Raw genomic sequence first — 17,930 nt, forward strand, 5'->3', positions numbered from 1 at the left:
ATTGACCGAATTCTTCATTCCTTAAACAAGGTTAAGGCATATGTTCAATTCAGGGTGAATTTTAATATGCAAAACTTGAAAATTTCTCTTGATGAATTGCACAAAATGCTTGTGCAAGCCAAGAGGGATATGGGGCTAAGTGATAGCACCACCAAGGATGTGCTCAACATTAATCATAAGAGCAAAGGGAATTTTAAGAAAGGTGGCAATAAGGGAAAGAAGCAAACTCCCTACAAGAACAAAGGAAAGACTTTCGAAGCTAGCTCCTCTAAGCCCAAGAAGGGTGCCCCGTCCTGGGACAAATGCCACTATTGTAATGGTGTTTGGCATTGGAAGAGGAATTGTCCAAAGTACCTTGGCAATATAAAAGCTGGAAAAGTTATTCCAGTAGGTAAATAACTATCCCTATCTTTTATGTTTCAATCTCAACTTTGGTATTTTGATACAAGTTGTGGTTTTTACCCTTTTTATTGTACTTAGGGCATCCGAGCAAGGATAAGGGCAAAGAAAAGCAAGCCTAGAAGATCTTGAGGGAAGCTAGATGTAGCCGCCCATGGTGCTAGATCTATGGAAGCTAGGGTTTACTTTGTCTTTATTTTCATGTTGTATTTTGAAACTTTAGAACTATTTTGATTTCCTCGTTCGACATGGAAATTTGTCTGTTTCCTTTAAACAATGGTTGTATTTTGGATATTGGTGACTTGGTTTGCAACCCAAGTCACTTACATTATTGTATCATTTGTTCTAAAATTTGTCATCATATACTACTTGCGTCGAGAAACATAAGATTATCGACTTAAATTGAGCAAATAGACAATTATAATGATTGAGTCATTATATGTCCATAAGCTATGAATACGATTCTCCTTATGCCATTTTTACTAAAAGTAACAACTTACTAATGTAAGATCAATTATAAAGTTATGTTGAGCTATTGAACTCACATATTAGGGAACTAAAATGTATTTACAATATGTCTCAAATAGGTCACTAAAAGTTATCTTGTGTAATATTTTCCTCATTTACTATAATAATTACAAAGTTATTTGTGGCTTATAAAGTTATCTTTGAAGAAAATACATGTATTTTTCTAAAGATAGAGTGGGAGTGAATTTAGCCACAAACCTTGACTAGATGGGATCTATGTGAGCAGACCAAAAGAAAATGTTCTTAGGTATGGGATCTACATGAGGAGACCAAAAGAAGATATTCTTAGGTTAGACTCTTGACGTGAGGAGACCAAAAGAAAGCGTTCTTAAGATAACTTGAGACTTATGAAAAGACAAAAGCATATGTTCTTGGAGAATAAGATTTTGATCTATGAAGTGGATATACCTAAAGATTTTAAAATTCGACATTTTACTTAAGAGCCTTATGAAACCAAAATGATATCTATGCAAGCAAATAGATTTATTTGGGATTGTTGAGACCAATCCAAAGTAAATAGAAATTTATGACTAAAAGTTGCATAGAGAGGCATGTCGATGTCTACAAAAGCTATGTTAATTAACTAAGCAAAAGATTCAAATGATTGTTATACCTCATTATGAAAATAAATAAGGTATTAAAACCACTTTCCAAATAGGTATTTTGAAAGGGATATGTGAATGACATATATGGTTTTAACTGATACTTAGAGAAGCAATGATTATTCCAATTCATGTAATGTTTCGAATGAGTTGTCAAAATCGAAACATGTTGAATTGAGTGGAATCAATTATAGTCATGTTTGGACATGAAGTTTAGTGGGAGCAATCATCCTTCATGAATTACATAAACATATTACTCATTGGGAATGAAGAGCAAATATTGTCTTTCATAAAGAAGTATTTAGGTTTTCAATTCTGGATGATATTGGACATTATGTGAATCTATTAAAACATGGGATGTTGGATTGACACTTAGATGGGTATCTTCTGTTGATAATGATCCTTCATCTTAAAGATATCAACAAGTTAAGTAGGTTATTCATATCAATGAATATAAAATTACCATGATAGGGTCATGGTTATTTGCTGCACCTAAGAACTGGTGTTTACATGAACTCGATTACTAATGTTTCCGCCATTAGCATAATCATGTATGCCATAGTTCACATGTCCTAGATGAATCACATGCTTGGAGCATGATAAGTCGATAACAAGTTGACCCCATAAAAGAGTCATTGGTAAGCCTCAAGGAACCGTCATGAATTCTCAAAGAGAACTAATGATCAGTTCGGGAGTTTGGAAGTATACTAAGTTGTGTGTTAAGGATACACAAAATCAAGTTTCCGAACTCATTAGGATCTGTGAAAATCCAAGGCTGATTTTATTGACCTAAGGAGAGAATGACTAGAAAGGGTATTTTATTGTCAACCATTTTAAGATTCTAAACCTAAGTACGTTGTGATAAAGTTGTGTACTTTGAAGACTATACCCACATCACTGGTTATGTGATAACAATGGGAGCTTCTTTCAAGCTAAAGAACCTGAGTCTAGTATGGAGTCTAGACGTGTACTTAGAGAAAATCATGCTATAAGAAATAACATGAAATTGAAGGAAATCGCAATTCATTAAGTTTGAACAATTGGACACATTGTATGTTCACAAGCTAAACTTTTATTCATTAGGCAAGTGTATAAATACACTTATGATTATGAGACATAGAGTAGTAATATGGTATTGACTACTCGTATATGATAATCACATTTATCGTTTGAGTTATTGATAACTCATCTTGTACTTTGTTATATCCAAATGGGTTGTTGAGGCAATATTGAACCCCATTAAAGTGAACTGGATTAACATAGCATTCGTCCCTAGTTACTTATATGAGGTGACATCTCGAAGTAACTAGAGTGTGATGCGATTGATGGCCAGTTCAAGTGCTATAGAGTCATGAGAGATGACTAATCGATCACATAGGCAGACTGTGAAGGACACTCTGTCGGGCTTATGATCGCTAATAGAGTTCTGAAAATTTTTATAACCTGGTCGTGGCGAGAGCTACTTTAGTATTCTTATGAGTCAATTCTTTGAGTAAAGACTGTTCGCCCAAGATGGCATAGTTTCAGAGTGACTTTGATTTATGTTCTACGATCTTCGTAATTGGGGTCATATGGGCATGTTTTTGGTCATGATGAGCTGTGGCTATTCAAAGGGAAGAGTGCGATAGGAATTATCCATCCCCGTCAGGGTTATCTAATATCTCAAGGCCACTCGAGGAGTAATGAACTGGAAATGCGTAGCCACGCTCGGAAGGTATCTATGGTAGATAATTCCGGTTAGACAGTTATTCTCCAGATCGAGGAAACCACTCATGATATGATCAAATAGAAGTATGACCTGCAAGATACCTTGCATTGAGTGGGAGATAGTAATAGGGCAAGAGAATTTGTGACGCACACTTGTCGCAGACAAGTGGGAGACTGTTGGAGTATGTGTCCTCGACAATAATGCGATCACATATTTAAATCTCATATTAATAATGCATGAGGGAAAGTAATATTTTATTATCAACTGATCTACATTAATCGGTAATGATTGGCTGACTAGAGTTTGACATTACTGTCGTATGACGGTGGGGATCAGTTCATCCCTTAAAGTCATACCTCTAGGGTAACACTATTAATTGATTAATTATTTAATTGTATGATGATACAAGTTAATTAATTCCTTAAAATTGAACTAATGATTTTGTCAGTGATAATACGTATCTTATTGTAATTCGATTAAAAAAAGATTCGTACTAAGTAATTAAACTGTTTTATTACTTGAGTTTATTTATTGTTTATGAAACAATTAAAATAAGAATGAATGGCTTATTATAAATACAAGTTTTTGGGATTTATAATACTATGACCCATTTTAAGTACTTGTAATTGTGAATTACTAGTTAATTTTGTATGTTATTTATTTTGTTCATATATATTGATTTTTTATAAGTTAAAAATGCATTATTTAATTACATGTCTAGTAACATGACCAAAATGTCACACTATACATATTGACAATTGGCAAACTTAAAATGGACCATTTTAAGTCCATTGTGCCGTGTAAATGGAGGGTGTAGGGTTTGGTTGTGTTTTGTTCAATTAATTAGAGGGAACATAATGATGCCCTACTAATAATAGGCTTGCATGCCTACATCTAGAGAATAACAAAACTTGAAAAAGCATTGGGCACTCTTCCCTCTACCCACCCGGCCACCCTATGCAAAAGATGAGAAGTTTTTCTCTTCTTATTTACCATTCATTCATACAAAATTATCATAATTGATAATTAGAACATCTCTCTAATAGTCTTAGAAGATATAAGAAGAAAAACTCACATATCTCTAATGAAACGGGAGAGGAGGCCGAGCTAGACCGCGAATTGGGACCTTCGTCCAATTTGAGGTCTAACTCAAATTCCGTCTAAGAAGACATGGTAATCTTTGTCACGTCTCAATTCTATAATGAATTTTGAGACTATTTGCCTAGGGACTTTTATTTAAATAAGGATCCGAGCTAAGATGAAATCACAAGACAAAACCGAGTAGCGGGTTTATCGGTTTTCAACAAACGAGCTTAGTTTGCTTCCAATCGGTCCCATCTTTTTAGTAATCACATGAAGACCATCCTAGGACAATTTTCAGCTGCTCAAACCGTCCAAATCAGTCCTAGGAGGCTGTTTTCTTTAGTTTGAAGAATTAGCTCAAATGTCGCTTTCAAGGAAGATCCAAAGTGTCACTATCATTCTTACAATTGTGTAAGAGCTTTGGGGGCTACTCTCAAGGGCTTATACCAGCCGAAATTGGACTAAGGAAGCCTCCAATTGTGTGTTCCTAGGATAGCTCTTATGTCCCTTTCATTGTAAGACCTTGAGAAGACCATTTGGATTGTTCTTGCTTGGTTGATGCTCACGGTTGCCTAGGGTAGATTTTCAGCAACTTTTTCTTGTTTTCTCACTTGTTTAATGTTAGCCATTAGTTGTAATTTGGATGGTTAAGATTAGAAGGACTTGAGCTATAAATAAACCAAGTCCCCAAGTGTAATATTCAGATTTGCTTAAGTTATAAACCAAGTAAGAAACATGAGTTTTCTTCATTAAATCTCTTCTTTGCTTTGTGCTTGAAGAGCTCCTTCGCTGTGTGCTTGGAGTTTGGTAGTTTACTTGCTTGTGTGCTTTAAACTATCGAGTCTATACCTATTGCTTTGTGTTCGGGTCTAGACATATCAAATTCGTCCCTCAAGGACACGCCTAATCCCACGGTTTGTTCAATGCAAACTTAGGCTCATTACCTTAGTTTTTCCACTTAAATTATCGAGTTAGAAGTTTCACTCCATCTAATATTATTCCACCATTACTAGAAGTAGTAAAATATAATATTAGTATCAATTTTAGGGCACTTATACTAATTTCTAGTAACAAATTAGTAAAAGTATTAAGTGGGTTATCTTGGTACAAATCCTTAAGGAGTAGATTTTAATATTGGGTCTGAATTCATCCTTGGAGCACTCGGATTTTTACAAAGACTAATTTGGTAGGAGACCAATTAGTATACCCATTTCGGCCCTCATTGTAAGTAGATCGGTTTTCTTCATACTTCGCATTATATTGTTATGCATGCATAATATCTTATTAATTTATGACTAAACTAAATTTATATAGTTATTAGAAGTGTTTAATAAGAGGTTAATGAATCTTACAACGGGGCCGTGGTTCTGAGGTAGAAAAACGGCTCACATTATATCTCAATCCGACACGGTTTAAAGGCTAAACGCATGCAACGCAAAGGACAGAACGAAGATCAGGCCCAACAAGACGAGGACAACTGTGTGTGGTACCTCGGTGCTGACTCGATTTATAATGTGACGGTGTTGACCGAACTTTGACTCGCATCCAACGTGGTGGCGTGACGCCGTTGGACGAGTCTCACCCTCATAAGTAAAGACCCATAAGTACGCTTGCTTCGACTCGATAGACACGAGGCGGAATTGGAATGGTGGACTTAAGTTTTCGAAAATAGTTATTTTCAAAAAGTTCATTTGTCGCTTTATGGACGGCTTCCGAAGAATAGGGATCTCCGAAAGTCGGTCAGTTGAAGAGTTGTCTTAAGTTTGTTTTCAAAAGACGGTTTGAGTTTGAGTCGGGACGAAAAACAACGTACTGTTTCCAGAGACAGTTTTAAAATTCAAAATTGTATTTTTTGAAAATCGAGTTTTGAAATGTTTGACATGGTCTCGGGGATGGTGTATGGTCCTCGAGATTTTGAAAATGTCTCGAAAAAGGGGGGTGTGCCTTTCTCGGGTTTTGAAAGAGCCATTGTTAGTGCGAGATGGGTTAAAATCCGTGTCTTGACGCGACGATTATAACGGCATAAAAAGGTGTTTTGAAATGGTTGTAGAAAACCGGGTTTGAAAATCGTCATTACGATGGCGTAGAAAGGCGTGTTAAAATGGTTGTGGAAAACCGGGTTTGAAAATCGTCATTACGAGGGCCTAGAAAGGCGTGTTGAAATGGTTGTAAAAAACCGGGTTTGAAAATCGTCATTACGGCGGCCTATAAAGACGTGTTGGTTTGAAATGCAATGGTCGGCGAAAGGCTAAGGTTTGAAATGGCCATTATAACGGCGCAAAAAGGGTGTTTTTGAAATGACACGGAAGGACTTATGATCACATAACACATAAGCAGTCGCAGTTTCATTATATTATGCATAATGCTGACACGAGTTTTGGCTTAAAAGGGTGGGTTACACACCAAGTAAGCAAACCCCGATTTTCGAGAGGGAAACCAATCCAAACAAAATGTAGTGCCCTAGCCATGTGCTCGAAGGTGATGAAAGCTCTTTGACGAAAGAGAGATGTGTAATGTTAATGGCATGCTTGACTCAATCGGGATTCAAAATGTGGGGATGAGAAAACTCACGCCGACGAGACGAGCCAATTGGTCGAAAATGGTTAGGTTGTGAGCCCGTACAAGGAACCCGACTATGACTGTAATATCAATTAATGTATTTCAACCAAGACCTCGTTCGAGTCTCACCATCTAGGGATCACAAAGACACAAGTGTACTAGTCACCCCCAGCAGAGTCGCCAATCTGTGGACATGGCCCACTTGCGACGCCCAGCCGATCTGTGGGCATGGCAGCGGTTTTTAGAAAGCCACGCTCAACGGCGTAAAAAATATGCTTTTGACCGGATCGTTTTAAATCGGTCGGTTTCGTCTCGCCAAGGGTCTCGGAATGATGCAAGAGATGTTTCGAGTCGCCACCAAGCATTTGTGGGATGCTTGGAACCCGTTCGAATCCACTTTATACGTAGATCAACCCAGGCAAAAGCGGTGTTTGACATAGGTACTAAAGACAAGGAATCGTCCCTCTTTAGCATCTTAACTCTAGAATGACTCTAGTACGCCCTGGATAAGGTCGTCCACTATCCAAAGTTTCTGAGTAAGAGATGAAGGTACGTATTGGGAAGCCCGTTAATCGGACACCCAATCCCGCCCGCGGTAGCGGCCTCTACTGATCGATCTTGGTTGGTTAAATGCAAAAGTTGATAAGACGGGTAAATTCATGAATGCGTATCCACAAGTTTTACCCGAACATGTGAGCTTTATATATCGGTTGTTTAATCCAAGTATCAAGTATTTGATGTCGAGTTAGATTTAATGTTTATTTGAATGTAAGACGGAAATTAAACATTCATTTACCGAGTTAGGTTTATGGTGCACAACGTGTGATGCGTGTCTTTTATATGATGTTTTACATCCCATTTTACACGCATTTCAGAGCTCATTCATGTAGTTTATGCTACATTTCTCCCTCTTCCCGTTACTTCCGTATTTTTGTACATTATTGCAGAAATGTGAAGAATCCAGCGGAAATCGAGCTAAATCCATCCCCGAGTATCCTGCATTGCATTTGACGTGAAGTATTCGCTTAAGGAACGAGCTTGGTGCGCAATCCAAGGCCCAAAAGACAAATCCACGAGATTATGAAAGTCAAGTAGCAGCTAAAGCAGTCGATCGACCACTACCTTGATCGTCGATCGACCACCTTGCGGGTTCAAGCTATCAGACATCGCCATTCGGTCGATCGACCGCCACTCTTAGTCGATCGACCAAGTCGCTATTCTAGACGAGAATTTAAAGATCGAGATTTATCAAGCCCATGAGTTATAAGGTTTAGGAATTATGTTACGTATACTTTCTATATAACGTAACCTAGAACATCGATTATTCATCCGATTTTCATCGAGTTTTACATTGATTTTCATTAGCTTTAATAATTAGGGTTCGGGATACTATTTCGCATTGGATTTTCGTTTGTGCTTTCAATCATTTCCGTTACAATTCTTCTGCGATCTTGGTATTCTTCTTATTTCAGTTCATCTTTATTGCATTCATAGATATAGAATTGTTAGTTAGTTCCCGAAACCATAATTATCGTTTTATGCTACCCTTTTGTTCCGTAGTTTTAATTATGAATTCTTCTGTTTATTTCATCAATATTATTGTTGTTACCATTCTTAGTATGAGTAGCTAAATTATTCGTGCTAGGATGTAGGGGAATTGTAGTGTAGGCGGCAATATAATGAACACGGCCTGAATCGCGTGTCAGTCGATCGACCGCCATACCTGGTCGATCGACTGACCACGTGAGGTTTTATTTTCGTTTTAATTGTTTTAATTCTTTATTCGACGAATCGAGTGCACACGACTAGTTGAATGCTCAGGATATGACTGACCCATTAGATCGAGAGATAGGGACAGTTGTTAGATCACCAATTAAAATGACTAAACTATGCTGAGATCGAAAGATAGGTAAAGTTTAGACCGTAAATCACTTTTCAGGACGAAAGTTAGTATTAATGATATTAGGGACCTATAGCGAGATCGAAAGATGCTATTTGTTAAGAGTGGACCGAGAGGACCTCTTTATTTCCCGCCTCATGTGTTTGACTTAAACCTGTTTAGTATGCTGCCGCCCAAACTATAACGAACCGACCCTCCTAGTACCTCGTTTTATACTTGATTTTATATATTTCATTAGTTTACATTTCTGTTATTGTTATTAGCTATAGACCAAACCCAATCAAACCCCCATCTTATTGTTACCTTAGACCGAATTTAAACAACTAGAAATTACGTCTGCCTCTCTGTGGTTCGACCCGACTGCCGCTAGCTATAGTTGTAGTTGGAGATTATAAATTTATTTTTGACACCTCACGACGGGTATCAAAATTTTGGCGCCGTTGCCGGGGAGGCAATTGTTCTAATTTTTAGTTGTTTTTATTTACTCTTTCTTTAGTTTAAGGGACTTCCGTTCCTTAAACTTCTCTTATATTCTTTTTGTAGTTTCTTCTTATGCGCAGGTCACAGGGTGGTGAACTAGTACCATTCAATCCTGAGATCGAGAAATCCTTGCGCGAGTTGAGACGATCACAAAGGGTATTACCGACAGAGGAAGAGCTGAGTACTCTGTCAAGCTACTACGAGAACGCTCTGTTCGAAGGAGATCCACCTACATCTCCTGCCTCTACTTCTTCAGCTGAGACAGTCACTTCTCCAGAAATTCCAGTCATGGCTGAAGAAGCAACCATTGCTAGTCACTCAGAGCCGACAGCTGCGAATCTCTACAAAGGATTCGAACTACCTGGGGAGGCGAAAAAATTCGAGCTAATGCCTTCCTATATTAATCTGGTTGAGAGAAACCAGTTCGGGGGAGCTGCAAATGAAGATGCAGCCAAGCATATGGAGATTTTTATTGATTATTGCTGCTCTATACCCCCGCCGGCCGGTGTGACCCAAGACCAGATCAAGGATACCATGTTAATTTTCTCCCTTCGTGATGCTGTAAGGGAGTGGTATAGAGATCTGGACCGAGCCGCCCATGGGATCACCGACTGGAATTCCTTAGCCCTGGCATTCTACAAAAAGTACTTCTATGCCTCGAAGACGAATGCCATTAGAGCTCAGATCATGAGCTTTAAACAAGGGCCTGATGAGAACTTTCATGAAGCATGGGTCCGTTTCAAGAAATTGGTGCGAACCATACCGCACCATGGGTTCGAAAAATGGAGTCTTTGCAATCAGTTCTATAATGGGCTGTATGACGATCAAAGGGCTATTTTGGATGCTGCAGCCAATGGCCGATTTGCTGAGAACATGGGAGAGACTAAGGAGTGGAAGATCATTGATGATTTGGCCACTCATAAGGCTGAATATGGGAATTCGAGAGGAAACCAGAGGAGAGCTGCTGAATCTTCCTCTGTTGCTGCACTAGAAGCTCTCACTGCAAGGTTCGACAAAATGAGTTAGGAGGAGCTTCTAAAGGAGGGATGTACCATGTTAACATATTTGTTTTGGATGTCCTTTCGTCTCGTAGAAGATGTGGAGGTGAGGGGCATGTCTCGGAGAATTGTTCTGTCCCTTTGAGTCTTGTCTTTGCCTTTCAACACTATAGGCAAACAAACACGTACTATGAGCCGAATGTCCACCCCAACTTGAGGTGGAGTAGCCAGAATGTCCTGAATCCAACTCAACCTCCACAACAGCAGCAGCAGCAAACATATGTGCCTCCACACAAACAACCATATCAAAAACCTCCGTATACTCCTCAGCAGCAGCAACAATCCCAAAATTCCGAGTTCACCGAGTTGAAGAACTTATTCTTTGAAGGAGTCCCAAGCTAGAGAGGCGGGATGAAGATGCTAGAGAGCCAAATTGCTCAGTTGGCTAGCAAGAGTACCACTCGAGCTCCGGGACACTTACAGACTCAAACTGACCAGAAAGAGACCCTAAATGCCATAACTTTAAGGAGTGGGTCTACCCTGGAGGGGCCTGCTATGGTCGAGGACGATGCTGCAAAAGATAAGGCAAAACCGAGTCAAAACAAAGCTGGAACGAGCAAAGGAAAGAAAAAGGCGTCTACCAGGTATATCAATCGATCGACTGACATACCCGGTCGATCGACTGAAGTGCGGGTTACAGGAGCTTCTGGTCCTGTTCATCTTAGTCGATCGACTGACATCACTGGTCGATCGATCGAGATCGGCTGGCGATAGTGAGATTTTTCGTCCTCCGATGCCCGACAACTTGAGGGATCATTTGTTTGGGCACGACGAGGTTCCGAAAATATTGGGGAAAGACCAGAATGCTGATGGGTCGATCCGGCTCCATACGACCCGATGTCGATCAATGGTTCACATTTACGACGGTCTGAAGAGGGTTCAAGCTTCAACAAGGAGAAAGTAGTGGACTTCCAGCCTAAGTCCACGGATACCGGCATGCGCGATTTAGAGAAGGGGGCTAAGCTACTTCTTACAGCCCCATATCCGGAAAGGCTAGTGCCGACGAAGGAACAGGTATCTTTCAACAAATTTGAAAAAGTTATTCGTAGCTTGAATGTACAAGTGCCTTTCCTTGAGTTAGTTAATCAAGTGCCTGCCTATACTAAATTCATGAAACAACTCTTGTCTAAGAAAAAGTCACTTGAAAATGTGTATACTGTCGCATTAACCAAAGAGTCATGCTCTTATTTGTCTCACACTGCACCCCATAAGCTAGAGGACCCGGGTAGCTTTTCTGTTCCTTGCAATATAGGTACCTTCTCTATTGAGAAGGCATTATGTGATTTAGGAGCTAGTATAAGTGTAATGCCCCTGAGTCTTACTAGGAAGCTCAAATTGACTAGGTTTGCAGTGACAGACATGACAGTACAAATGGCTGACCGATTTGCGGTCCAGCCGATAGGAGTCTTAGAGGACATCCTCGTGCAAATAGAGAAGTTCTTCCTCCCTGTTGACTTCGTCGTACTTGACATGCCTGAGGATGCCCATATTCCCATTATTTTGGGTAGGCCATTTCTGCACACTACTGGTGCAGGCATAGATGTTGGTTCGGGTACCTTGACTTTTAAAGTAGGGAAGCATTCTATTGTCTTTGCCCAACCTGCTAAGAAAAAGGACCCCATGTGGGCTGTGACTTGTAATACGGTTTCTGACAAGAAATCGTACTTTGTGCTTCCTGATATGCCTATCTCTATTCCTGTTGTAACCCCTCCGCCTCAGATTGGGAGCAAATTGGAGGAAGATTTGTCTATTTCTGATACTGCAGGAGCTGGTTTGGGGAAGGAAGAGCTGCAAGTCACCCTAGCTGCGAAGAAGCCAATCATTTCACGAGGAGGTCTTGGTTGCCTTAGCTATGCCTCTGATGAGGAAGTTGATGACGAGCCAATCAAAGTAACGGAGTCCGACTTGGACTTTGATGAGCAAGAAGAGATCATTGACTGGGGAGATGATGAAAGTGGTGATCCGTTGAGCCATACAGACGTGGAAGCTAAGAAGGGTGCAGCTGATAAGATAAGCACCATTGAGGCTACCTCTAGTAGCCAGAAGTCGACGAAGTGGGCCATTCCGTGGCCGTTCTTGATCAACTACTAGTTGATCACATGTTTTCCAAACTTTTTATTTGCTTTTGTTATACACTTTTTATTGCTTTTGTGTGCGCGAAACTTCGCATTTTATTTTGCTTGCTTAGGATTTTATACGCTTTAGACTTTATTTTGGGTTTTGCGCAATTTTGGGCGCGTATTATTGTGCACTTGCAGGTTTTTAGACCTCATTAGCTCAAATAATTGAGCAAACACGAAGAAATAAGAAGTTACAGCAGTATTTTCAGTCGATCGACTGGCCTGAGTGGTCGATCGACTGGTCTGCAGTTTCCAGGAGCTATTGTTCCTTTCACCTCGGTCGATCGACTGAGTGCTGTGGTCGATCGACCGACCTGCACTGCTGTACCTGTTACGACCTGTCTCCTGCTATGTTTGGTCGATTTGCGGAACAAAGGGAGTTTTCTACTCCACTTTATCTTCCGTCACTATTTATTTCTTCTATATTTCTCAATTTTGCACATAATACCGCTTCATCACTGCTTTCTCGATTTTATGCGTGGTATTTTGTTTGTCTTTTCAGGTACTTATGAGTAGCACTGCTGGCTACTGAAACCTCCTAGCTCACGCTGGTTTGGGGAGGTTTCCTTTGCTGCGCTTAAAAGTCTTGTGAGTTTCTAAGTCTTTACTTCATGTTTTATTTGTTTAAATTTTCTCGCAAATTCCCATTTCTCTTTTCTTCATTACATAATTTTGCACAATGGGGACATTGTGCGATTTGGTTTGGGGAAGGGTTTTGCGTCGCATATCATTTGCTTGCATTCACGTTTACATTCTGTTTTGCATTGTTTATTTCATTTTATATTTGTACAAAAAAAAAATACAAAATCCAAAAAATTGAAAAATTTCAAAAATTTCAATAAAATGCATGTTTATTTTAGCATATAGGTCGAGTCGGAACGGTAGTATTTCAAGGATGATATTGCATTTGCATTTGTTTATGCCTAAGCCTTGCTTGATTAACATGTTATTAGTAGAATCATATAAGTGCATATCTACGAGTTTTCGTTAAATTTCTTGCTGAAATTGAGACTTGACTTAGAAAATTGGCAAACTACATCAAATTTCTGAGATTTAGAGCCTATAACTGGTGACATTTATGACCAGTTTATCTAGGATGTGAGTAGTTACTCCTTATGAGACATGTTACATAAATGTGCATAAATATGAACTTAATCTGCTTAATACCTGTATGCATTCGGTTTGTGGTTAGTTGACACATGTGGTAGAGGTTTCCCTTTTTTTCGTTTTACCCATGAACTCCATACTGCCAAAAATAGTCTTTTTGTCTCATTACTACATCCTACATTTAGCCTGTCCTTTGTCAAGCTAGTAGTCTGTGTTCTTGGGATTGTTACTTAGTTTTTGGTAGCATTTGCTCTTATTTGAGATGTTATTGGGAGAATGAAAAGAGAGGAAAGAAAGAAAAAAGAAGTGAAAAATGATTCAAAAAGAGAAAAAGAGGTTCTGTACTGTTGAAGCGGTCGATCGACTGACATCATAGGTCGATCGATTGAGGTTCGAGAAAAAAGAAAGAACAATTTCGTATAATTCAAGCTTTATCTTATGGCGATTTTTGCTCCCATGTATTATTCATATCTTATGGGGAGTTAGTTGATTACTTTTATACCTGGAGATTGTGAGATTTGTGCTTGCTACAGCATCGCACCGTATCAATTGATTTTGAGCAAGAAGAAGGATGTTGCCATGTGGTTCCGTTTGGGTACTAGCTTGATCACCTGTACCTCCACTTTTCCATACATGTTTTGCCTCTTCTTACCCATACCTCACATATCCCATATATACCTCGGCATGTGTCATGGTCATTTGTTGGTTGGAATGCATATGAACGGTCATAGAGATTACTTTCATATTATCATGGTTAAAGACGGTGATGAGGGTCCGAAAACATGGGAAGATGGTCATAACAAGCTGAAGATAGAGATGGCTCAGATGGCTTATATGTTAAAAAACATAGCAAGCATGTTGAAGGCTAAAGAGAAGAAAAAGGAATCGGACACTCCATCCGAATCTGAAGAAGAAGACGAGCAGCCAAAGAGGAAGTCAAAAAATAAGAACGATGATGATCGGGGTTTAAAACTCGATATTCCAGACTTTGATGGCGAGATGGATCCGGAAAAATTTCTGGATTGAGTAAGACAAGCTGAGAGGGTTTTCGAGTATAAAGAGTATGATGACAAGAAGCAATTTAAGGTTGCAATCTTGAAGCTTACAAAGTATGCATCTTTATGGTACGAAAATCTGAAAAAACAAAGGAAAAAGGATGAAACAAAATTGTTTCAATATTGTTTCATTTTGATTCATTTCAAGGCCAAAAGAAACAGTCCAAGGAATGGTTAACAATTGAAAGTGTTTCATCGCTTTTTGAAGTATTATTCCGGCAGGCCTGACTTCCAATATCTATATCTCAAGTTCTAACGGTTGAATTCATATGATTCCTATGCCATTGGAAAGCTTAAGGTCTTATCTAAATCAGGGATTTGGAATTACCATCATAGCTATTTTATATCTTGAGTTATGGTCGATGCAAACAGACTGCACATTACTGGACAACCCATGACCTACGTGCACTAACAGTTCAATAACTCAATATTTACTCAACATATAAGGTTGATTCTTTTTGGAGGTGAAAGCTAACTCCCTTAGCTTTCAAATGAGCTATCATGTGCCCTGATATTCATCCTGAACTAAGAGATATGCCTCTTACAAGATGCGACTGAGTTCCTGAGATGTTCTACAACCCGGTTTTGGCTCGTCTTCTGTTTTGGGGTCAAACTCAAAATCCGTCTAGGAAAGCATGGTAATTTTTGTCATGTCTCAACTCTATAATGAATTTTGAGACTTTTTGTGTAGGGACTTTTATTTAAATAAGGATCCAAGCTGAGATGAATTCGCAAGACAAAACCGAGTAACGAGTTTATCGGTTTTCAACAATCGAGCTTAGTTTGCTTCCAATCGGTCCCATCTTTTTATTAATCAAATGAAGACCATCCTAGGATGAATTCTAGCTGCTTGGACCGACCAAAACAGTCCTAGGAGGCTGTTTTCTTTATTTTGAAGAATGAGCTCAAATGTCGCTTTCAAGGAAGGTCCAAAGTGTCACTATCATTCTTACAATTGTGTAAGAGCTTTGGGGGCTGCTCTCAAGGGGCTATATCAGCTGAATATTTAACTAAGGAAGCCTCCAATTGTGTGTTCCTAGGTTAGCTCTTATGTCCCTTTTGTTGTAAGACATAGAGAAGACCATTTGGCTTGTTCTTGTTGGGGTGAGGCTCACACGCCTAGGAGGAGATTTCAAACAACTTTTTCTTGTTTTCTTGCTTGTTTAATGTTAGCCATTAGATGTAATTTGGATGGTTAAGATTAGAAGGACTTGGGCTATAAATAAACCAAGTTCCCAAGTGTAATATTCAGATTTGCTTAAGTTAAAAACCAAGTAAGAAACATGAGTTTTCTTCATTAAAATCTCTTCTTTGCTTTGTGCTTGAAGAGCTCCTTTGCTGTGTGCTTGGAGTTTGGTAGTTTACTTGGTTGTGTGCTTTAAACTATTGAGTCTATTCCTATTGTTTTGTGTTCGGGTCTAAACATATCCTCAATCGTCCCTCAAGGACACGCCTAAAATTTCAGTTTGTTTCATGCGCTCATTTCTTTAGTTTTTCCACTTAAATTATCAAATTAGAGGTTTCACTCCAACTTGGTTATCAGAGCTTTGGTCATAACACAATTCCATCTTGTGTTATTCTTGGGTTGGATAATCCTTTTTGTGAGTTCATTATATCCTAACTACAACAAAAACACAAAAATAAACCCAATGAGTGAAGAGAGTTTATCAAAACTTTGGTTTGTTGTTTGAAACATCTGTTTTTATTAAAGTGTTGTCATTCGGTTTTCCCATTGGAAAATCAGTAGCAATGGAGTATGTTCCTCATGTTCCATGCTCAAAGATTGAGCCTTGTGACCTTGGTTCCACTTCCAAGTCCTTACAAGCAACTAAGGTGAAGTTGCAAGCCCAAATAAGAAGGCTTAAAGGTGATGTGCCTACAAGGAGTGCAACCGGTTGTCACGGAGTTCCGAGGGAACCAAAACCACCAGATTTGAGCCGTGGAGAGCACCACTTGCTCCGTGATTGTCCTAAGTCCTCTCCCACCCTTAGAGACAGAGGTAAAACACCATTACTTCCTTCTTTTAATGGTGAAAATAGTAGGGCCTTTGTGTCTTGGTTATATGAGGTTGAATGCTATTTTAAGAGCAAGTATTTTTCGGAGGAAAGGAAGCTTGAGTTGGTTGTGTCTTGTTTAAAGGGTAGTGCTTTGTTTTGGTATAATGCTCTTAATTTTGAAAGGATGGTGAAAGGGAAGGGTAAAATTAGGTATTGGTTTAAACTTGAAAAGAACATGAGACTAAAGTTTCTACCTTGCTCTACCATGAATGAATTATGGGCTAAATTTAAAACCCTTAAACAAAATTCCTTGAGTGTTCATGAGTATGCTAGATTATTTGAGGAACTACATTTTGTGTGTGTCAATGAAGTTAATCCTTTCAAAAAAATCAGATTTTTTCTTGGCTTGAAATCTGAAATTGCTCGAAAAATTAACATAGAAATGGTGCATTCATATGGAGAATTGCTTGGGTTGGCTTTGTATGTTGAGGAGGGCTTAGCAAGGCCTAAAAACCATGAGGTCTTAGCTAAAGGGGTTAGTTTAGAGGTAGCTAAAACAGATGGGAAAGAGGAGAGTTTAGACCAAGGAGTTGTGCCAAGCTTGAACATTACTTGTCCTAAGTCTAAATCCCTTGAGCCAAAAGTCATTAGCATTTGTGGTGAGATGATTAACCCATGTAGTGCTACATTTGAGAGTCCATGTTTTGAAACTAAAACCCTCTTCAACCCAACATATAAGCCTACTAGTGAGGAGGAGAATAGCCATATCCTCTCCCATGTGACCATCAATGAACAAGCAAGGCGATTTGGAGCCGAGAGATGTGATTGTCGATCAAGGACTACTTGACCTTCAAACCGTAGGGATTGGACAGTCCGTGGGCATGTTCAATGGTGGCATTTGTTGGGATTCAATCAAGGATCCGGATGAAGCAAGAGGAGAGTCTCTATTTGATGGTAGTATTCACTTCCGACCTAACCAAGAAACTTTGAGCTTTATTCCAAGGAGGCTAAGAGGTATTTGGGTGAGTGAGCAAAATGAAGTTGGGAATGGCACGACACCTCTCTTGCTATTCACCATTCTAGTCTATGATCCGGGAGGAAGTCATGAGAGCCATCTCTTGAAGTGTGCTAGGTGCTTTGATAAGTGGTAAGACAAAAGTCTTGGCAACAAGTCTCTTTAATTTAAACCAACAGAATTTGAGGACAAATTCTTTTCAAGAAAGGGAGTTTGAAACAAAATTGTTTCAATATTGTTTCATTTTGATTCATTTCAAGGCCAAAAGAAACAGTCCAAGGAATGGTTAACAATTGAAAGTGTTTCATCGCTTTTTGAA

This window comes from Silene latifolia, chromosome Y (genome assembly GCF_048544455.1).
Source record: "Silene latifolia isolate original U9 population chromosome Y, ASM4854445v1, whole genome shotgun sequence".
Taxonomy (NCBI): domain Eukaryota; kingdom Viridiplantae; phylum Streptophyta; class Magnoliopsida; order Caryophyllales; family Caryophyllaceae; genus Silene; species Silene latifolia.